Genomic DNA, 23,746 nt, shown 5'->3' with positions numbered 1-23,746 from the left:
TCAGCTTCCTGCTCTGAAGGTCTTGTTCTATAAGTCATGATCTGAATCCCATGACCATATAAGAGTGGGAATACAGACCAGTAAACCCAGAGCTTTGCCTTTAAGCAAAACTCCGTCTCCACTATGAAACTCCAGAGCAACTTGTTATTGCAGAAAAAGCCCTGATGATCAGTTGGACTATATCTCACTCTCTCTTTCCTAAGTGGCCTGTTACCAAATGCAGTGTTATGGGTCTTACTATGGACTGTTGTGGTCCATCTATAATCAGGACACATATTCAATGAGAAGATATTGTTTGGATTGCAAATCCCGAAGCATTCTCCTCCATCGTTCCCTATATGGTATTCTAAACCTCGCCACTAAATCAAGCGGATTCCCAGAAGGCCAAAATCCAGAGACTCCAACGTGGTCAAATAATCTGAGCTGATGTTCAGTATAGGCTCAGATCACAGTAAGAAGCTTCCCTCGTACAGCTTTAAACTGGAGAAAAGCTACCTTCTCTTAGCCTAGTGAACTAGACCAAATTCTTGCTTTTAAAGTAAATAATACATTTATTTAGTCTGGCTTGCCAGGCTAACCTTCTCTTTCATCAGGGAGGACTCCAGCTTTAAGATTCTTCTAGGAATTATGAGTCTCCATACCTTCTTTCCCTGCTGCTGAGGTGACACTCTACTCACCTAGAGCTAGTTTATATATATTATTTTTTGTTTGTTTTGTTTTGTTTCCTTTTTCTGTTCACAATGTTTAGTTGAAAAAAATAAATCATTGTTTTCAAGTTCAAATAAATGTATCAATCAAGCAATTAATATCAATAAAGCAGGAACATTTGAAGATAGGAAAAACAGGCAGCAATATGGTCCCATCAGAGTTTCTCTCAGTCCAGAAGCATGCATTGTTTCTATTGTGTGTGCGTGTGTGTGTGTGTGTGTGTGTGTGTGTGTGTGTGTGTGTGTGTGTGTGTGTGTGCTGCTCATAAGTGACACTTCTGACCTCTCTCTTTTTAACTCTCTTCATCTTCATCTTTGTCTGCCTGCCTCCACCTTTTTTTACACCCCTCTCCCGTTGTGCCTCAGCGGGGGTGACAGACGCAGGTTGACAGCCAAGCAGGTCTCCTCATTACGCCGCTTCTGAGCCGCCACAGATGTAAAGAGATGATAAAAGCAGTCTGGAGGGCAATAATGACCACGAGCTCTGATGCAGGAGGAAGGAGAGGGGAGGCAGGGCTCTTGTCTGGCTGCTCGCTCGCTCAGCCTCTCATCACTTTGCTCTTGTGAAATGAAACGGGAGGAAAAGTCGACTTTTCTGAAATGTTTTATCTGTTCAGCAAAATTCATATTTTTGCTTGTGTACCTTTTTTATACTGTTCGTCTTACAGCAAAGTCTTTATGACTATTTGCCACTTCCCCTCCGGTTAAACAATTGTTTCACACTTATGCAAAAATTATGGAATATAAATCAGTGTTGGGAGTAACGTCTAATGTATTATATAGAAAAAATACATATTTCACATATTAGCATATATAATGTTTTCACACAATAAAATTTTAAAAAACATGACAGAGGAAAATATGTTGTTTCGAAAGATTTTATTTTTCTCTGCATGAACAATTTCATCATAAATCACATTATAGAAGCACGTTGTCCCGTTGCGAGCGCAGGAGGATTGGACCCAAAATGCAGAACACCACGCAACTCAACGCTGGAGCAGTTGTGTAAATAAAAGTCCTTTTATTAGGATGATAAACTCAAAAACAAAAACTGCATGACTCTAAGCCAAAAAGTCTAAAGTACTAAGGACAAAAACAAAAGCTCACTCATGAGCCAGAATCTACAGTTCTAGAGGGAGGTCAAAGCAACGCTGACAGAAGACAATGGACCAACAAACATCGAGAGACAAGACAGGATTATATACACAGGGGCTGGGTGATTACGGGAACTGGACACAGGTGAAACTAATGAACTGAGAGGAGGAGCAGAAACAAGCAGGGGAGAACACCAGATCTAAATCATGTAAAACAAAAGCTGCTAAACTAACCTAAACTAAACTTAATCATGGTAGGGAAAAGACACAGGGGAATGTAAAAAAATAAGTAAAAGAATGATCTAAGTGAGGAAAGAAACACAACACACTAAAGGAGACTAATGAACTGAAAATCTGAACCTATAGAAAACTACAGTAGAGTGACTATGTGAAACCTAGAGGGGGCTGGGGACCAAAGAGACACAGCAACGCTAGGGGGGGGGGGGGGGGGCATGAGGGAAAGAGAGTTGGGACCAAAGGGGCACAGAAGATTAGGGGACACATGAGGGAAACCTGAAGGGAAACGTGGAGGGGACTGGGGACCACAAGGACACAGAACATGATACACGTACAGATAAGTTCTTGATCCTATCTTGGATTTTCACATCAGCTTATTTTGTTCATGACCAATGATCAACAAAGAACCATCTCCTCATTTGTTTAAGTTGATTCCATCCTTCCTCCCTCTGGATTCCCTGTAACTCGGATGATACTGAGCATGTTCAGTTGTGTCTGAAAATGGCTGCAGCTTTAAAGAGAGCTTCAGTTAAATGCCCCACCTTGCTTTAACTTTACTGGTAACAGTGATAATACCAATTGTAGAATATGGCAAGAATCACCATTGATCCAGTTCATAATAAAATGTATATTTGTGATATCCTATATTAACATTAGGTCCATTAATCCACCAAAATCTTTAGTCATGACTAATCGCACAAGATCCTCCTCATGACAAACTGAAAAAAAAATTACATATAATAAGTGTACAGAAAGATGGTATATTTAATGTTTCTACTGATTTTATCACCTATAGACCTACAAATTAAACAACAACAACAACAAAAAACAATATGTGCAAAAGTGCATTTATTTTAGTAATTCAGCTTAGACTGAGAGAGCATTTAGAGGAACCCTTTGCAGGTGTTAAGGATAAATTAACTGATTTGAGTGACATTTTGAGTCTATCCAGTTTCTGTAGCAAAGGATCAGACCACCAAGCTCCCTGCCATTGGCTACCACCCATCTCACATTGCACCCAACCTCTTTGGCCCCTCCCATAAGTGGTGACCTCATGGGCTTAGCTCACCACTCGTCTTGTTCATGAGGGTCTGGTTCACGAGTGAAGGAAAGATGGAACATGAGATCTATGGGCAAATTGGTGCTGCATTTACAGTACTGTGCTCGTTGTACCGGTCTGTCATGGTGAAGAGAGAGCTGAGCGGGAAGGCAAAGCTTTTGATTTCCCGGCTGATCTATGTTCCTACCCTCATCAACGGTCACGAGCTTTGGGTAGTGACCGAAAGAATGAGTTTGCAGATACAAGTGGCAAAAATTAATTTTCTCTGCAGGGTGGCTGGGCTCTCCCTTAGAGATAGGGCGAGAAGCTCAGTCATCTGGGAGGGGCTCGGAGTAGATCTGCTGCTCCTTCACATCAAGTCGAGCCAGTTGTGGTGGCTTGGGCATCTGATCAGGACGCCTCCCTGGTGAGGATTTCCCAGGACACGCTGGAGGGACTGTGTATCTCGGCTGGCCAGGGAATGCCTTGGGATCCCCTGGAGGAGCTGTCCCAAGTGGCAGGGAGAGGGAAGTCTGGGCCTCTCTGCTTAAGCAACTCAAATAAATTTACTTTTATACTATATTCTAATTATTTGAGTTTCGCCTGTGGAAGAAAACAAATGTACTGCCTTTAGCCAAATGCTCGTTAGTTATTGCAACAACTAAAGGAAATGGGAAATACTGTTCAGGTTGTTCTATCCAAGAAAAAAAGAAAAGTTATAGAACTTGGGTCAAAGGATACAACAATCAACCCAATTAAATAAGTAAAAAACAAATCAAATAAATAAACAAGTTGCTGGCGCAACTCTGCGACCAGTGTTTCCAGATTTATAACTTGCATTTCTTGGTCCTTTTCAACCCTCTGGAGGCAGGCGTTGCAGATTTTCAACGTTAAAACCTACCTACCTGGTTACTCCACACACGTATTTCATGAGCCTTTTTTTTTACCTCAGAAGTACCCCTGAAGGACTCAGGTGTGCGTCCTTTTATCAGAACTTATTCTGAGCCTGAGAGGGTTAAACACAGAAAATCAGTAGTTATTTACATTGTTTGCTAACATTTTGGCTACTTCCTGTAGCCATCCTCAGAGCTATGATGATGTTGGTGGTGTTACTTCCTTCTCCATTTATCTATGGGCAGCAGAGGATGGTGTCGATGACAAGGTACCATGTATGATCTAATGTGCAGACCCCATCGTCTGGTCATGGTTCCGTGTCCACGTCTCCTTGTTTGTACTGCTTCTTTAATTCATTTTTTGCATTTTTGTTGTTAGGCGTTTATGATCCTTGTTATCTGTCCCAGTGGTTTTCCCTTCTGCAGTGGTCTGTTATAGCTGACTTCTTTATTGTAGATTCTTCTCTTCTTTCACTACTCTTGTGTGTCTTGGGTTTGTTTCCTTCTCACTCTCCTTTCTTTGTTCTATTGTTCATTGGGATTTGCAGAGTTTGCATGGGATTTGTCATCGACGAGGAGGGCGCAGGCAGCAGAGGGTGATATCTTGCTTTTTGTTTTTCTTTCTTTTGTTAAAGAATTTAAGAAGGGGTGGTTCGGCCTTGGCAGAAAACACAGATCAACAACCAGATTTCTGAAGGAGCATTTATGCACAGTCAAAAAAATGGTTTATGCCACTGAAAACCCTCAAAGCCGACCTATTTCACCAGGTAGAGACTTGTTTTTCGACCTCTTTGCTCTATGCATTAATCTAAAATCTAAATTTCAGTGTGAGTTTTCTGTGTTTGATTTTTTATACATCTGTTTCCCACCGAAGCAACTATTAGTCCAGAATGAGCCATCAAGTTGTCAGAAAGGCTGAACAACAAAATCTAACCATCTCAGGCTGCCTGACATGCTGGGAGCTGCCAGCTGCGTAGATCAAATGGGACAGTCCCACTTCAGCAACCTTTGTACTTTTCCTACTTGTTGAACGCCCCAGGCTTGGGGAGGTTTTAGAATCTGTTCAACACTGACTCCATGTCCAGTCATCCCTTTTTAATAACTGAAAGTTTCATGTGTAACTTTTCAAAAACAGTTGGTTTGAAATGAAATGTTGTCTTTGTGTCAAAATAAATGTGTGTGTGTGTGTGTGTGTGTGTGTGTGTGTGTGTGTGTGTGTGTGTGTGTGTGTGTGTGTGTGTGTGTGTGTGTGTATGTGTGTGTGTGTGTGTGTGTGTGTGTGTCAATGCGTTCATGTGTATACACACACACACACACACACACACACACACACACACACACACACTTGTTCACTATTTTGCCATTAGTTCTTGATATTTTTGTATGAACTTCGTTGTCTATATTCTATTTCAAATATGAAAATGGCAAGTTACAGATGGTGTACAAATTTGTATTCATTGTTTCTTTCCTCCAACCACAGCACACACACACACACACACACACACACACACACACACACACACACACACACACACACACACACACACACACACACACACACACACACACACACAAACACACACACACACACACACACACACACACCGGTGAGCTAATGTTAGCGCACTGGCACACAACACAACTTCTGCTACATTTCTGTAGGATGACAATTTTGATTGTATTACTAGAAAAACCAAAGGAGGAGGTTCCTCTAGTGGAAGGAGCTCTCAGCTTCTATGGAGCCAATGAAGTATAAGCGAGCGAAATGGCCTCAGACGTGAGAGGCGATAGGTCAACAGTGGAGATCCGAGGGAACAGTCCCTGAAATGCTCAAACAGACTCTGTGAGTGTCACACAGAGTAGGTGAGAGATAGCTTCCTCATCAAAGTTATGAGGAGGGGGAAACCATCCAGGGAGATAGTTCTGAACCTGAAAGAGCTTGTGATGATCTTAGGCGTAAAAGCGCATAACACGGTAATTCATAACATGGCAGAGCTGCCATCTTCCAAAATCCTGAGACACGATGATGCCACAGACAGTGGGTCAGCTAGGTCACTCACTCTTTTAACAGATGTTAGAGCCAGCAGCAGGACAGTTTTGAGTGACAGGAACTTGAGCAAAACCAGATCTAAGGGTTTGAATGGGGCTTTAGTTAGTTCATGTGAAACCACCGTTAAATCCCAGTGAGGAACTAGTGAGCAGGAGGACACAGGTCTGTGCCTGCTAATGATTCTTAGAAAACGTTTTGCGAGGGGATGATTAAAAACTGATCTGTCTCAAAAGCCCTGGTGACAGAGGGAAACATCTGCAGCATAGGTTTTTATGGTGCTGAAGGCCATGCCTCTGTCAGTTGGCACAAGCAGGAAGGACAAAATGCTGGTCATGAGCGGGTGTCCACAACCTGCTCCTCACACCAGCGCTGAAAGCCAGCCCACTTAAGCCAGGCATACACTGTGCGACTTTTCACTGTTTTGAGCCGATTTTCCACTCGTGCAAGAATCCACAAGATGGGGGCGAGTTTTGCGCCGAGCGCCGTGTTGTATACAGGGGGTTATGAGAGGCGATTAACACCACGTGACCAGCTACTGATCAGCATTCGTGGGCTCACACGGACTTCTGGCGTGTTTGATACTTTGCTCGTCCCTCGTGAGGGTATCGCACTGTTGAAGCGGCGCTGCGAGCAGCTGTGACACAAAAAGTATCAGAACCGCTCACGGCGCATGCGCAACCACGGAAGCAGGGGCAGAATTTAAGGAAGCGGAAGTGACAAACAACTTTTCCTTTTCATCGACACATATGATGGCAAGAAGAGCTAAGACGAACGTCTTGTTTTCACGGGCATTACTGCGGTTAACAGCGAGCATGCAGGCGCTTTTCTGCTCTGAACCAAATGCGTGTCTTTTGTTTTCCTGGTAATTACTTCCGGGATTTTCCTCTTCATCCTTGTAATTCCAAAGTGTTGCGTCATCTACTGGCTAATTTTTAGCTGCGGTAGTTCATGCTGTTGGGGTTATTAGGAGCGAACAATTAGTAAGCTTCAACTTACTTTTGGATTCTTCAATAAATTCTGTAAATATGGGAATATTTACTGATTTATTAATTAATTAAGATATTCTTAGATATACGGGGCACCATTCCCCTTTTACCGGGGAAAAATTGAATCCAAAACTCTTATCAGTCTTTCTTGAAGTTCGTAGAATCCTTGGAGCAGAGACTTCTCTTCGACACAACAAAGCTACTGGAGACGAAAATCTGAATTTTATAACGTTTAATTAACAATTTGTCAAATGAATAAACAGTGGCATAAATGAATAATAACCATGTGATATAATAAAAGGATGTATATTCAAAATAATGTTCAAGGTGTTTGTGTGGTGTGTGTGAGTGAGTGTGTGTGTGTGTGTGTGTGTGTGAGAGATGAATGGGTCTTTGTTTCCCCAGAGTAGGTGGGGGGGAGTGAGCTGTGAGTGTGTGTGGGGCTCTTCCCCTCCCCTCGCATTCAACAGGAGACCTGGATGTGTAAAGTTTTCTACTTTCCCGAACACTTAGTGGCTTAGAATCACAGTAAAACTTAACTCAAACACTTCAAAAGTTAACAAGCAACAAAAGGTCACTTGTAAATTATTTAATCTAAAAGGAGTCGGCAGCCTGGCCAGAGCTGACGACTAAAGATATTAGCGATGATCAATAAGCAGTTTATTCTTTAAAGTTTTCTACTTAGAGCTTCCGCGTGCTCAAGTTGACGGAGCGTTCGACAAGCGTGTCCTTACCGCCAGGTATCCTGGGCAAAAGAACGAGGTTTCTTTGTCTCTGCTGAAGATTTATGGTCTTAGTTCGCGGGAAAAGCTCCACGGCTTCCCGCACATGCGCAGAACGTGTTTCTGGTACTAGGCGGTGACTTCACCCAATGCTTCCGTGTGCAAAGCATCATGGGAAATGAAGTTTCTTGGCGCTGATGTGATTATTTGCTTTTCAGAGCAATTTAAGCACAGTCATTTTGGAGAAAATCACTGCATAGTAATTTCCTCATGAGGTCAGACCCTCAACATTCCCCCTTTTGGTTTCGGGGATCGCGCCCAAAGCTCGATCGTCGGAAGCACAGATGGGTTTGTTCCTCATGAACGTAGGTCGACTTGATTGTCGGAAGCACAGGTGGGTTTGTCCCTTAGGACGTTGGTCTCCTTGGACGCCTTTGTCTTTGGTCTTTGTCTTGGATCCTGGCGCCTTTGGTCTTTGATCCTGGTCAGGCACAAAGAGGATAGGAAACGGGATAGTCCCCAACGCGCATAACGAGAAGAAGCCACTCACGCAGGTGGTACGCAATGAAGATGTTGTCCATGCGAGAGGTAGTAGTGTAGAAGGAGGTAGGTCGGTGGGCGGTTAACTCCACGAGTGGACACAAAGGCATCTCACCGCCGGCCATACAGTTCAGTTTATGGAGCACGCGGTGATGTACGAGGTCCATAGTTCGCAAACGCGCATTGACCTATGTGGTCCCAAGATTCCCCCCTTTTTGGTCCAAAGGGTGGATCAGGACAGTCTTTGGGCTAAAACAAGGACCATAAAACTAAGAGGTACTACAATGTGCTGGTGCGTCAGACAGAGTCATTGACAGACTGAGCTGGGCCGGCACATAACCACTAGTTAATATGTGACCAAGTAAGAAACAAAAATACAGAAACCCCCCAAAAAAAAAAAACATATAACATCCAAGAAAATTCATAGCAACCTTGAGGTCTCATAAAATACATTCTTAGGTCATACAGTCAGTGTGTAGCTTATAAAGAATGTGACATACTGCAACACTCAGATAAATATGTGAGGTAGACTAAAATGAGAACTACTCTTAGGTTTACAGAATAACAAAGAAAATGTTGCTCACCCCCTTTAGACAGGTGTGGTACATTCACGCTTGGAGTCTCCCCAAACGCGGTTACGAGGCACACCGTAGGTGAGCAAGTGCATCTTATCTTGGAGTTTCTTAACACGCCTGTAGGCGGAATAAGCAATCACGGCCGTGATGAGCCATCCCATCCCCAGGGCGACCAATGTGCAGATTAAGGTCGTATAATCTGTGTCAATGTAGCGCCTTGGGCGTCAAAGTAAGTTCACGCGGGGTTTGTGTGAACTTAACAAATTTGGTTCCTTCAATCAGTAATTGTTGGTCAATTTCTAAATCGAAGGCAAAGCTATAACCCTGGAAAGCGTCCATGATCTCAATCTCTGAGTCATGCTGTTCGAGGTTGAGGTGATGGAGTGCCAGGTTTCTAGTTCAAAGTGGAAATGCCTACCGTCCTTTCAAATACCAAAGTTCAGCATCGACTTAAACCTATAGATGTGAGGTGTCACAATTATGGGAACATGTAACAGGAAACCGAGTTCTAATTTTTTTTCCAACGTGAATGGGCATTGCACTACTTAGGCTGTACGCTAGGTGGATTTGTGAAAGGTGCACAGTAGAGGGGTAGCAGCTGTCAAGCTATCTTTGAGCAGGTCCAGTGGTACCAAGTACGGGGAAATACGACTTTCAACCAAGCTGTCCAGCGTGGAACTTACTTCCCTGAGCAGGTCCTACATCAAATCTCTCACCACTCGTGTGTACACAATATCCTGAGGTATGGTTTCAGACAAAGTCTTGATTGCACGTAGAGATTCATTAATCAGAGCCTAGTGTAGGTACCAGAGTACCCTGTAAGGTTTTAGTAGGTACATCCTGTTAGCGGTCTAGGAAGGAGTTTCTCTTGGTTAGTGAAAGTGACGGCGGGGGGGGGGGGGGCCTGGTTCTTTGTCGGTTAGTACATGTTAGTGGGTTAAACGTGCACTTTCCCCCCCTTTCCATTTCCATGCATAGAACTATGTCGAGACTACGTCTACCTCCTGCGGGGAGTCTGGTCTCTGTACCCGCGGGGATGGTTTGACGTAGGGTTTGATTTGGTTTGCATGCACCCATTTGTAGACAGGCTCCTGTCTCGCTTTGGTGATGCGTAACCTGTATGCAACTGGAGAGAGTTTTGCCACGATCTCAAATGGTCCTGACCAGCAGGGCAGGAACTTCTTAGCTTTGCGTGCCAGTTGGGCGAACCGAAAGTAGAATACTTTGTCACCCACCTCGTATTCGCGGCTGGTTGTCTTTTGGTCGTAGTAGGCTTTAGCGCCTTCTACGTTGGTCTCCAGTTTCTTCTGAGCGTGCGCGAACGTAGCTCTGAGGTGTGTTTTCAAGTCTGCCACATACTGATGGGCGGTATAGGCAGTGGCAACACTGACATCCTCTGGGTGATACAGGAGGTGCAGTGGTAGAGTCATAAGTCTGCCGGTCATCATCTCAAAGGGCGTAACCCCTGTGGATCGCTGGGGAGTGGACCGTATGGCCATCAGGACCAGAGGGAGCTTGACGTCCCAGTCCTTCCCAGTGGAGCAGACGTACTTTTTGAGCATAGAGACGACCGTGCGGTTCATCCGTTCGACCTGTCCGGATGACTGTGGGTGATAGGGGAGGTGGAATCTCACTTCCACTCCCAGAAGTTCAAACAGGGACGTCATTACACTGGATGTGAAATGAGTTCCTCGGTCAGAGTCAATGCAGAGTGGAAGTCCCCATCGACTGAAAACGTGGTTAATCAGCAGTACAGCGGTTGTGACGGCTGTATCGTTTGGCGCTGGAAGGTATTCCACCCACTTTGTGAAACTGCAAGTTACAGTTAGCATATATTTGTTTCCTCTTGCCGATTTGGGAACCGGTCCAACCCAGTCGATCTGCAGGTGGGACCAAGGGAAGGTTATTCCCCTGCGTTGCAGTGGTGCTCTAGCAAGCGGCTGGGAGGGTTGAAACTGGGCACAGATGAGGCAGCCTTGGACATAGCTGTGTACATCCTTGGACATCGATGGCCAATATGCTACTTCTGTCAGTGACGCGAGGGTAGCGTTTGCTCCGCGGTGACCTCCGACCGGAGCGTCGTGGGCGTAGGCAAGCATTACTCCTCTCTGGTCGAGTGGAACAACCCAGCGCGGCGGGCTGTGGTCGTCACGCATGTAAACTAACAAATCGTTTTGTAGTTTCAGATGCGTGAGTTGACGATGCAGGTTTACCAAATCTTGGCTTGCGCCAATAGGTGGTGATGGTTGTTTAGACATCGGGCCCTTTTGGAGAAGCTCGCGGATGAGCTTCAGGTCAGGATCTTGTTCCTCTATGGTGACTAGGTCCGCGTCATGTGGTTGTCTGCCTAGAAACACGGGTACCCCAATGTTCTGAGGTTCTTCTGCCTGTTTAGCATGGCGACGAGTAATCGCACAGACCTCGTGAACGGCTTTGGGAGGAAGCCACTCGTCTTTGAATTCCCAGCAGGTTCCCTGGTCAGCACCGAGCTTAGCAAGGCGGTCAGCTTCGTCATTACCATCTTTCTCCGGACCTATGGTCCTGGAGTGACCTTTGACCTTTTTCCAGTAGACCATTATGCCTTTCTCAGTGGTGAGCAGATCACACGCTAGGAATAACTCCGAGTGTTTCACGCCTCTGTTCCTGGCGTTTTTCATGTGATTCTCCTTCCACCTGGGGAAGTGAGAGATGAAGCTGTGTCTAGCGTAGTTTGAATCAGAGCAAAGGACGATTTGAGTGATGTCCAAGGCTGCCGCCTGCTGGAGGGTTATCAACACTGCAGCAATTTCGGCGTACTGACTAGACTTTTGGCCCAACCGGTAGTGATTTGGTTGCTTAGTGTCACAGTCCACCCAAACGACTCCAACCCCAGCACGGAGCTGGCCTTCGTGAAGGTAGGCACATCCGTCAGTGTAAACTTTCGGAAGCCCTTGGCAAACATTCTCATCAAAGTAGCAATGATTGGATGCGGTTGGGTAGACTGCGGCAGGTGTGTCCAGGGGGCCCATGACGGAGTCAGAGTCACAGTGCTGGCAGCCTGCTAGCCCTTGTCCTAGCGCTAGCTTGGTGTTCTGACCATACTTGAACTTAATGTTGTATCTTTTGAACACCATCATCCATGTCGCAATGCGGCTGTTTGACACTCTTCCTTCGCGCAGTCGCTGGCTGTTTAGGAAGGTGACAGGCTGATGACACGTTTCAATGATCACTTTCTGTCCACCGATGTAACTACGAAAGTGTTCGACGGCCCAGACTGTAGAGAGGAGAGCTCTCTCGCAGTCTGAGAACTGGAGTTCCACCTTGCTCAGAGGCTTGCTGGCGTATGCCACAACTCTCATGTCCTGATCGTGTTTCTGCTTCAAAGCAGCGCTCAGGCAGTGAGAGGAGAAAGTCGCCTCTATGTAGAACTCTTTATCCTTGTCTGGGTAAGCCAGACAGGGTGCGGACGCCAACTTCTGTTTTAGGAACTGGAAGGAGAGTTCTTGGGGTCTGTCCCACACGAAAGGTGTGTCGTTCCGAAGCAGCTCAGTGAGGGGCCTCGCTATTTCAGCGTACTCCTCAATGAACTGTCTGGAGTAGTTGCAGACTCCGAGGAAGCTCCTGAGTTCAGTCAGATTAGCTGGGGCTTTGATGTCCTGAATGGCCCTAATGCGTCCCGCTTGGGGCTCGACTCCATTAGGGCCCACCAGCAGTCCAACATACTCCACTTTGGTTCGACACCACTGTCCCTTGAGAATTGCCAATTTAGCTCCGGCGTCAGCAAGCTGTTGCAGCACGTGACGGAGTTCGGCCAGGTGCTCCTCGAAGGTTCGACTCCTCATCAAGATGTCATCGACATATATGAGGTTCCCTCTGGAAGCAGCATCTGACATGGCTTTGTGGAGGAAGATGTTGAACTCGGCAGGTGAGTTAGAGTAGCCAAAGGGGCAGCGGTTCCAAGTATATTGGCGATTTCCAAAGGAGAAAGCCAGTTTATACTGGTCCGCCGGCTCAACCTTCATGGTCCAGAAGCCGTTGGCTATGTCAACCGTAGAGAAGAAACGAGCATCTCTGACTCTGGCTAGCTCCTGATCTAAATGGATCATAGGCCACCTGGAGAGAGGTACTTGTTTGTTCAGTGCACGATAGTCTATGGTGAGACGCCATTTCCCAGTCGGTTTCAGAACCGGCCAGATGGGAGAGTTGTAAGTGGAGTTACACTCTCTGATGATGTTTTTCTCCTTCAGCTGATCGAGGATCTCCTGGATCGACTCATAAGCAGCGAGGGGAATCTTGTACTGACGTACAAAAGTAGGAGGGGCATTCGGGTTCGTTGGAATGCGAACCGTGTGCAGGTTTGTGAGTCCACAGTCCAGGGAGTCCCTGGATAAGATGGACTGAAACTCATAGAACAGGCTTCTAAGCGCTGCTCTCTGCTCCTCTGACTCCAGCGCATCCGCTTTGTCAAGCTGCTGGCTGACTTCGGCCTCGAAGCCGTCATAAGGTTCAGAGGAGGAGGGTCTCTGGTGTTCCGGGCTTTCAACCGGTGACTCAGAGGGTTGAGTATTTATTGCAAAAACCGTTAGACACTGACCGCCGTCAGCATCTAAGGTTGCACTGCAAATGGGTTCCTCAGGAAGGGCTTCATGCCGCTTGATGGTAATCATTTGTGAAGGGGAAGTACTGAATGTGTCTACACCAACCTGTCTGTCGTTCAAGAACAACTGAAGTTGTCCGATCACGGGGACTGAAAGTTCGAAGTCATGGAATGAGCTATCTATCAGCATGCCCAAGGGCTTTCCTGCCGGCAGGTGGATAGGACTCTGGGTCGGATTTTCGACCAACAAGTAAGCAGAACGATTGTTCAGCTCCAAGAGTGGCGTGCCACAGACGGCTAAGTTGAGCTCCAAGAAGTGTGGTGATGGCTGGAAGAAGGCCTGTGTGCCTGGCAGCTTCTGATGCTTCATCAGAGTCAGACGAACAGGCACTCCTTTGACCTGTGGGGGCAGAACCGTGCTGGCCTCAACCACTGCACGGCAGGCCTGTGGAATGGTCTGACCGGACAGCAAGTGTTCAGGGCCTTCTGAGCGAGGCTCAGAGGATGGTGTGGCTCGGGCCCAAAGGACTTGATTGCAAGTGTCCAGCTGGGCACCGAGTCGAACCAGCAGATCTGCTCCGATGAGTGCAGGTGGATCAAGCTGTGGTATGATGCTGAATGTATGTGTGAGCTGTCTTGCTCCAAGCTGGATAGTCAGAGAGCAGACCTCTGGCGCTTTCAGGAGCCTCTGCGGCCAAGTAGGTGACAAGAGCCGATGGCTACGTGTCACAATGACCAGAAGGGGGTCCTTCTGACGCAGGTGTTCAAACATCTGCTGGCTGATGGCTGACTTTTCCGACCAAAGAGCAAGGCGAGCATCTGAGATGTGGGTGCAGTTGATGGTAAGACCACCAACTATGTGTGGTGCATATGGCTGCAGGCTGACGTTCTTCAGCGAGCAGAGAAAAGATGAATGTGTGCGGAACGGAGTTCCAGGAGCGGTTTCATGCCTTTGCAGGCGGTCATCGTCTGTGGGAGCCGTAGGGAGGGGCATGACCTTGGAACAAGGGTTTTGCGGCTCACTTAGGCTGACTTCAAGAATGGAGGATGATCGGCTGCTATCTGGGTTCCAGGGCTTAGGTGTGTCCACCTGGGCCCAGAGTTGACCCTTCTGGCAGTCGATGAGGGGAGCTAGACGTTCAAGCAGATCCTGACCAAGGAGAAGTGGTTCAGTGTCTAGCTGGCAGACATAAAACGGGTGAACCAGAGTCATGTCTTGGAAGGTGATGTCCAGCCACGCCCGGTGAGTGATACACTCCCGGGTCTGGGTGTAGCTGGTGATTTTCAGGTCACAGGGTTCTACCTGGACTGGTTTTCCGAGCGACCGCATGGTGTCAGACACGCGATGGAACAGTGTGGAGCACATCAGGGTGATTTCTGGGCCGGTATCCAGCAGAGCATCAACCTGTATGCATCCACCTACCTTGGTGCTACAGTACAAACGGCGAGCATGATCATGGTTTGTTAAGTCACCAAGGAACTTCAGAAATTTAGTATCAGGTTTCTCTGGGGGGTAGATTTCAGGAGACTCCTGTGATCTACCAGTAGTGTTCCCCCAGCTGATCAGGTAGGTCCTGGCCACGCTGGGGGTTTGAGCCACGCCTAGTCATGCGGACGTTGGCTCTGGGTCTGGCTTCTTAGAAGAAGACTTTGGTGCAGGGGTCTCTTCTGCAGATCTCAGCTGTTCCTTCTGTTTAGCTAGGAACTGCTGAAACATCTCCTGGAGGTCGGCTTTGGTCAAGTACTCACCTGCGGACTTGTGTTCGGGACCTACCTGTGGGCGGCGCTCCTTAAACCTTCCACTGTTCCGACCTGCTTGCCGTTGGTTTTGGTTGGGCCACTTCCTGTCTGATTGTCCAGACCTAGGCAGCCAATCAGCACCCCCCTTCCCCTGTTGAGGAGATTGGGACTGCTCTCGCGGTTTAACAGGTCTAGGTTTAGCAGATTTTGGCTTAGTGGGTGGAGCTTCTGTGCCTTCGAGCTCCAAACGCGGCTCGGCGTCAGGAGCTAGGTGCATGACGCGGTGATGTGCGTCAGGCTTTTGGGGCTTTCCGCCGGCTTCCCAAGCCTGTTGAGCGTATCTCCTAATCTCCTGAGTTGTCAGTTTCTTCATCCGACAATACATTGAGACTTCGGAGCGAACACACTCGTGCAGGTTGTGAATGAACAGGGATCTGAAGGCAGGGTCTTCCTCGAGCCCAGGGCCGTTTCGACCTTGGAAATAAGCACTTTTGAGTCTGCGATAATACTCTCTGGGGGGTTCGTTTCTCCAGTGTTTGATGGAGAAGGCCCCCATTGTAGCTGACGCAGAGTCTGCATACGTGGCGTATTCATCCCTCAACGCTCAGCAGAGCGAGGAGTACCGATCACGAATGTCAGGTGGTAGAGTTTCCATGAAACCGTGCACCGTTCTAGATGTGGTTTTCCAAATTAGCTTGAGCTTTTCCCTTGAAGAGGGTGCTGAAAGATCAAGCAGACAACGTTCTATCTCCCTGAGATAATCGTCGACGTTGGATTCATTGGTGTTAGGATCAAAGCGTTCTATGTCTTTAGCTAGCGATTCAATTTGACGTACACGGAGCCCTGACTCACGGTACGGCGCGTCATCCTCTGACTCTGACCCACGGTCTGTCTCAGAGGGAGCTGGATATCGCTGGTGTGCTCTGGGCTCCCAATGTTGACTCCTGGGGCCCAAATCGGGGTTCGGCATGCTGTGGCGGGCTGCTGGCACGTCACGTGGGTGTCTTGGGAGGTCCTCCTCCCGGAGCACGTCTGCGTAGTGCAGCCTGCGTCTTTCAACTGGGGCTTCTGCGTAATATGCTCTGTCCGGGTACGGACTGGCGTAGGATGCTTTGTCCTGCAGCTGGTTATCGGCATGCCGAATACCAGAGTAGCTAGGATGGGTGGATGGTTGAGGTGCAGGTTGGTCTTGTGCATAACCCCAGCCGGCACCTTGCACCCTTCGTGGACTGGGGGAGCGGTCTAAATAGAGGTGCCGCTCAGCTGGTCGACTTCTCACTGATTGAGAAGGCCGTGAAGATGAGGGTGGTGGTCCAACCTGGGGTTCGAGGGCGAACTGCCCTCGGCCCCTAGGTGGTCCTGAATGCCCTAGTGTGTGTGTAGGGAACGGGGCCGCAGGTTGGGACAGATAAGCTTCATCTCTCTCCTGCGGCGTGCGTCTGTCCAGAGAGTCACGGTGTTTCCCCCCTTCCCACTGTCTGTTGTCATCAGCAGAGGGGGCGGGGTCTTCTCCCCATCTTCCCCAGAATCGGTGTTGTCTTCCTCCTCGTCATCCTTCTGCCTTCCATTTTGCTGCCTTTCAGCTAGCATGCTCTGGAGCTTCATGATCTTCTGACCACGTTGGAGTCCTCTCTGATAGAGGATCAGGGCTAACTTAGCTAAGTGAACCTGGATTGGTTTTGTACCATCCGGGTTTTCTATTTGATCAATTACAGCTTCTAGCTCGACGCTACGCTGTTCTTCAGTGAAATCCCTAGAAGGGTAGTCGGGTTCTCGAGCAACCGCGACCAGTTTGGACAATATTTGTCCAGAAAGTAGGCCAGGTTCATAGTCGTGGGCCGCAGCGCCACCTGGTTGCTGGGAGTTGGTCAGTTCACTACTCTGTCCCTCCATTTTAACAACCGAACCCAAAATAGCCTAGTAGAGCTTCTGCAGATAGCTCAAACTGCACCTTTTGGGCAGCAACTGCTAGCTTTGTAGCAGAAAAACACTAAATTAACCTTTGTGCGCACAGGTTTTAGCGTTTTAAGATTGCACGGAATGCCGTGACTAACGCCTAAAATACTATCCCTTTCAGTATTTTAGCAAAAGCTGGTGCGTTGCCGTAGCAACATCTTACAACACTTGCAGTGTTAAATATGCTAGTTATTCCTTCAGAATATTAGCAAACAAGGTGTTATCAGTCTTTGAGTGAAGGTTTCAGTTAGTTATAATAGCCACTGTGAGTTAAAGTCGCTAAATTAGCAGTTAATTTTAGCCTAAAAGGGTTAGTCAGAATTACTTACACGCTGCACCTTTAATGAGGAACGGAATTTTAACCTAAAAGGTTAGCCAGAATTAATTACACGTTGCACCTTTAAGGAAAAACTGAATTTTAACCTAAAAGGTTAGCCAGAATTAATTACACGTTGCACCTTTAAGGAAAAACTGAATTTTTAACCTAAAAGGTCAACCAGAATTAATTTACACGTTGCACCTTTAAAGAAGCACTGAGTTACTGGTGAGAGTTCGATGCAGCTTCCTGCTCAGCGAAATCAGCACCACTCTGTTGCTGGTTCAAGGCTGAACAACGGATTATTTTTAATTCAAGCTCTTTGGATTTATTTGTTTGTTTGTGCCGGATAGAAATCTCTGTGTATCCAAGCCTCACACGGGGCACCAATTAATGTTGGGGTTATTAGGAGCGAACAATTAGTAAGCTTCAACTTACTTTTGGATTCTTCAATAAATTCTGTAAATATGGGAATATTTACTGATTTATTAATTAATTAAGATATTCTTAGATATACGGGGCACCATTCCCCTTTTACCGGGGAAAAATTGAATCCAAAACTCTTATCAGTCTTTCTTGAAGTTCGTAGAATCCTTGGAGCAGAGACTTCTCTTCGACACAACAAAGCTACTGGAGACGAAAATCTGAATTTTATAACGTTTAATTAACAATTTGTCAAATGAATAAACAGTGGCATAAATGAATAATAACCATGTGATATAATAAAAGGATGTATATTCAAAATAATGTTCAAGGTGTTTGTGTGGTGTGTGTGAGTGAGTGTGTGTGTGTGTGTGTGTGTGTGTGAGAGAGATGAATGGGTCTTTGTTTCCCCAGAGTAGGTGGGGGGGAGTGAGCTGTGAGTGTGTGTGGGGCTCTTCCCCTCCCCTCGCATTCAACAGGAGACCTGGATGTGTAAAGTTTTCTACTTTCCCGAACACTTAGTGGCTTAGAATCACAGTAAAACTTAACTCAAACACTTCAAAAGTTAACAAGCAACAAAAGGTCACTTGTAAATTATTTAATCTAAAAGGAGTCGGCAGCCTGGCCAGAGCTGACGACTAAAGATATTAGCGATGATCAATAAGCAGTTTATTCTTTCAAAATGACCCGAAGGACGAATTGGGAACGAAAGAGGAAAACACGAAGCTACTTTTTAAGCAATAGCGTGGTTTTATTGCTTATTCTGGACTATAGAGGAAACGGGAGAAGAAAAGGAGAGAAAAAAATGAGTTTTCTGATCACCAGATGAGCGAGGCGTCCCCCGCTGTTATGACTTGACGGTTCTCCGTTTTTCTCCGCAGTTTTCAGCGTCATCCGTCGGTTTGATGCTTTCTCCGTTGTTTGGCTCCACGTGTGTTTCTCCACGGCTGGACACAAAGAGAACGAAGTTTCTTTTGTGCTGAGTTTGACAACTTACAGCGTCTCTGAGAGCTGAATGGAGCTCCGCTCGTTCCCAGTCAGGTCCCGATGGAGTTGAGTGTAGTTTCCAGCGGTTGCGTGGGCTCAACTTGGCACTTAGAGCTTCCGCGTGCTCAAGTTGACGGAGCGTTCGACAAGCGTGTCCTTACCGCCAGGTATCCTGGGCAAAAGAACGAGGTGACTTTGTCTCTGCTGAAGATTTATGGTCTTAGTTTGCGGGAAAAGCTCCACGGCTTCCCGCACATGCGCATAACGTGTTTCTGGTACTAGGCGGTGACTTCACCCAATGCTTCCGTGTGCAAAGCATCATGGGAAATGAAGTTTCTTGGCGCTGATGTGATTATTTGCTTTTCAGAGCAATTTAAGCACAGTCATTTTGGAGAAAATCACTGCATAGTAATTTCCTCATGAGGTCAGACCCTCAACAATGCCACACGTACAGTGTGAGCAGTCAGCTCGCATCCGAGAACTGGGTCGTACAGTGTGAGCACATGACTGGTGAGATCTCCTCTGCGAGGAAGTCGTACAGTTTGAGCTGAAGCTGAGTGTTACGAGTGAAAAAGTCGCACAGCGTCCGCCCAGCTTTAGCAGAGTAAGATGCGATAGTGGAGGAAGGAGGAGGGAGGGAGCCCCAAGACCTCTAATTGCGTCCGTTCATTGGGCAATGCAAAGCCTCTGGCCTATTTCCAGGGGATGTCTGATAATGCCCCCTGCCTGGAGGAGAGCATCCTCTCCCATGACAGCTACCATGGGGGTCCTATTAAAAGCAGCTGCAGATCTGGGAACCACAACATGGAACTGTGCCTGGGGGCTATCAGGATCACTGAGAGTTGTTGCAACCGAACCTGATCCAGGAGTCGGGGAATCAGTGGCACCATTCTTCGCCAGAACACCAGAGAGCATAGCGCTTTTCTGGGGTTATCTTGCCAAAAATGCAGTCACATCTCTAGTGTGTTTATATTGTGTTTATAACATGGTCAACTTTGTCCTCCACCTCTTCATGCAATCATGACCTCTAAACTCACATTTTCCGTAATTTCCTGACACGAGTAAAATGTTTGCTGTATATCTTTGTACTCATTCAGTCATAGTTGTATTAACGTTTGTATCGTCAGACTTTTTCCATCAGACATTCTTCAATCTGCTCCATGTCTACTGCTAGATATCTTCAGGTCTCGTTTCATTTATTTGAGGGGAAACGGCGTTGCTGTTAATGAAGTTAGCAGAAGCAGCATACAAGCCATTCACAGGCTCGCAGTCTCAGTTGATTTAGAAAAGTGGGCTCTACTTCATCTCTCCTTGCAAGTCTGTTGGAAAGCCCTTGTAAAGATGGATAATGCTGTTGCATGTCTCTGCACCAACGCAGATGGAAAGTAGATGGAGATGGTGCATGAAGGTGCATAATGGTGACAGAGCACGGCCAGGTGGTACTGAACGCTCTGCCACTGAGCATGATTGGGTTAGCTTTTCAACAGCCTGACCCACATCACATTGTGGGGGGAGTGGGGGAAGCTGAGCCCAGCCTGAAGAGCTGGCGTGCAAATGGGGTGGACCCTAAACAGCTGGCTGCACCACAGTACGGAAGAGACTCAAACATACCCCCATAACTCATTTTTTAAAATCAATCTTTCGAGCGTCTTGTTTCTAATGAGACCAAGACGAACCTAATTTGGGATGTTTTTGGAACCACTAAGCGTCGGGCTTCAACTCCTGCGTCACCAGTTCTGGTTCTGAGGAAGACCAGGCACTGCTGGTCATTTGATTCGGTCCCACTGACTGCGGCAATTGTCCCATCCTTTGGAGGGGCAGCAAGGATGAAAAGCGGGTTGAGGCCAAACTAGGTCACAGACAGTGGCAGACAGTTGTGCTGTTTTCTGCACTTTCTCGATTGTGCTTCTGAAATGAGGATCAAACAGAATGCCGGGTCTGACTGGAGCCTCCAGCATGTCCTTCTGCAGGTTTTCAGGCATAGAGGGCAGGGCTTTCAGCCACAGAGCAAGTTGGACGAATGTCCGCCAGGAGACAATACTGGGCAGCACCCAACAGTGCAGCAGCACAGAGGCTGAGAATGGCTTCGTTAGATTTGAAAATGATGTCTTTAGATTCACCGAGCACATCAAGTTCATCCACCATGAAATGCCAAAGGAGATAAGGGCAATGTTGTTAGCTGCAGCACCCACCTGGGAAGCACATTGGTGTGAGCAGTCAGAAAGCCGCATCAGACGTTGATCATGTTTGGAGACGGGAACAGTACGGTGCCAAGCAAGCTGGTTCTTCACCCTAAACAATGATGCCTGGTCCGATTCCAGGGGAGGAACCGGAGGATAGCCTGACTTAGATAAGCCTTCTACCGTAGTTATAGAGACATATGTGGAGATTGGAGTTATGAACTTGGCAGGCTCAACCCAGGCTTGGCCCCGTAGTCCATGGTGTCCGGGAGCTGCAGCCAGATGGGGTCAGGACAGCGAACCTGTGCGGTGCCAAACCTTCCCGTCAAGTCATTCAGCTGTGGCAGCACTGCTTCAGAGACTCAAACGCTTGCGGTCAGCCACCCCTGAGATGATAGAAGGCAGCTCCTGGAGCAGCGCTCTGATGGCTGGCAGAGTGGTAAAGGAGGAGTGTGGAACGCTTGGGATAGAGGCTCATCCTGGAGGTGCCCCATCATCGACTTACAGACTGTCCAGGAGGGGGACATTTTAGCAAGGCTAGGGCTGTCAGCCTCATCACCATCATCATTTTTGGCCCGGCTGAAATCACCCGACTCCTCCACACAGCGGAGCTTCTCAGCCATTGGCAGAGTGGCACAGAAGGGGCAGGAGGCCTGTGGTGTTAGTGTGAGGCTTGCATGATGAGCCCAGAGACAGGTCTCACATTTGACATGAAGGTTGCCGCTCATGCAGCCAGTTTGGCATGAAGGGCAAGGTCGAACCTTTTTTGCTGGACATGGTGAGTTGAGGATTATTTGCTGTTGTTGAAGATAATTTGCACTTGTAGATTGTAGCATAAAGAAAAATTGGAAGACGATTGATGGCTTCATACCAAATTGAGGCCTACCCAGTAAGCGGGCGTATATTAAAAGCACTTCAGCAGTGTTGGGAGTAATGCGGTACAGAAGTAATTAATTACTGTAATGCATTGCTTTTTGTTGTAATGTGGTAATGTAAGGCATTACAGGGAAAAAATGGTGATATTTACTCGGTACAATTGTCAGTAACGCAGTAATTACAATGCATTTTAAACCCAGAATCAAGATGCGTTCCTTAAAAATTCAAATTGCGGGAAACCCGAAAAAAGATCCAGTATCTGCATATATTACGTCATTTATGGACTCAGCTTTGCAGGCAGAGAGGACGCCGCGGTAACGGCTCAAATATTCCAGCTGCGTCCTGCACGCGGCCGCTGTAACATTCACAAAATCGCTCCACTAAAACAAAATAATTCACCTGCGATCGTTCATATCAGCGCATGTTCTCTGGTATTTTGTACTTTTCTGACGTGCTTTGCCTCATCTGAGTTAATCTGGGCCCCGGTGATTTTAACTCATTACTGCTGGAGCGCCGCGCATGTGAAGATCCCTTTGGCTGATCGTTAGAAAGTAGGAAGTCTAGGAAACAGTTTTTTCTGGAAGACGGAGAAAACATGCAGCATGCAGGAAGGTTAGAGAGAGAAAGGGCCGGAAATTATTCAAATAAAACCAAGAAAACAAAACAAAGTGCTTGAAAAGACAAAAACTAGGTAGATTTATCCCCAATACACATTTTTACCAGTGAAAAGCAATAATATATAAGCATTCATTATTTATACATGTGATAGAATCAGATCACCCCAGAAGCCAGTCCCACATCCAGGGCCGTATCAAGACATTTGGGGACCAAGGCTAAATAGACTTGGAGCCCCCACCACCTCACTCCCTGCTCAGTTAATATAAGATGGCAGCTGCTGAGAGTACAGTTTGCTGTTTCATTTATTTCATAAACAATCTTTCTAAAGAATTGTTTTTAACAGCAATCCTAGCTCAGACACCACATCACCTTCCACCGGATGTGTCATGAGTTCACCAGGCATCAGATTACCAAACTCATACTGAAGTCGTTTTGTTGAAAGTAACTTAGAGTAATGCAAAAGTAGTGTAATGCCTTACATTTTAAAATCAGTAATATTTTAATGTAATGAATTACTTTAAAATGAGGGTAACAAGTAATAAATAATTACAGTTTTGAAGTAACTTGCCCAACACTGCACTTCAGTGAGTGGCTAACCAAGAATAGCTTACCAAGCCAGCCTTAAATGGCTAAGGCAATATGAAATAAAACAGGGTATTGAGATGTAGACAACAAAATAATACTTAGAAATATTTGCAAGACATTGGTCATAAAAGCAGAAAGAAACAGAACAGAAGATTCTTTTAAATGCTTTAATGGCAAACTTTAAGTCATAACGTGATTCAAATTTTACTGTAACATACAAACTAAATGTTATTAGAAATCCTCCAGCTCTATCGTCTATCAGTGACACCTTATACTCATGAATGTTTGACCACAAAATACTTATTTCTGCTTGAAGTGAATCAGACCTTCAAAAGGTTCTAAGCTGTGCCATTTTAACTCAACCGCCAAACTTCTATCCCTCTCTGTCTACCCTCTCACTTCCTTTCTTCCATCCATTTAAATGGAAATGAGGGTCAGAAGATGAGGGGGTTCTCACGTTCAATGTGAAACTTGGTCCTTTGTATAGCTGCAGCTCAAGCTGTTCATGCAGAGGCCAGAGGTGAAACTGAATTCAGCTCAAACTCTAGAATGAGTCTGGCCTTGGGCTTGACTGTGCTATACTGGATGGGTCTTGATGTTGGATCCAAGCCAGAGGTAAAAGCCCTTGGGACCTCCTGCAGCTTAG

General features: G+C 46.6%; 1 long non-coding RNA gene across 1 annotated transcript in view; it reads left to right on the top strand.

Moving 5' to 3' along the window:
* The window catches only part of LOC139062473 (uncharacterized), a 135,707-nt gene that overhangs the window by 8,145 nt on the left and 103,816 nt on the right, over window positions 1–23,746 (top strand). The window lies entirely within an intron of this gene.

Source organism: Nothobranchius furzeri, chromosome 13, assembly GCF_043380555.1.
Source record: "Nothobranchius furzeri strain GRZ-AD chromosome 13, NfurGRZ-RIMD1, whole genome shotgun sequence".
Classification (NCBI taxonomy): Eukaryota; Metazoa; Chordata; class Actinopteri; order Cyprinodontiformes; family Nothobranchiidae; genus Nothobranchius; species Nothobranchius furzeri.
Note: the sequence above shows the minus strand (reverse complement) of the source record. Positions and strands in the feature narration are given on the sequence as shown.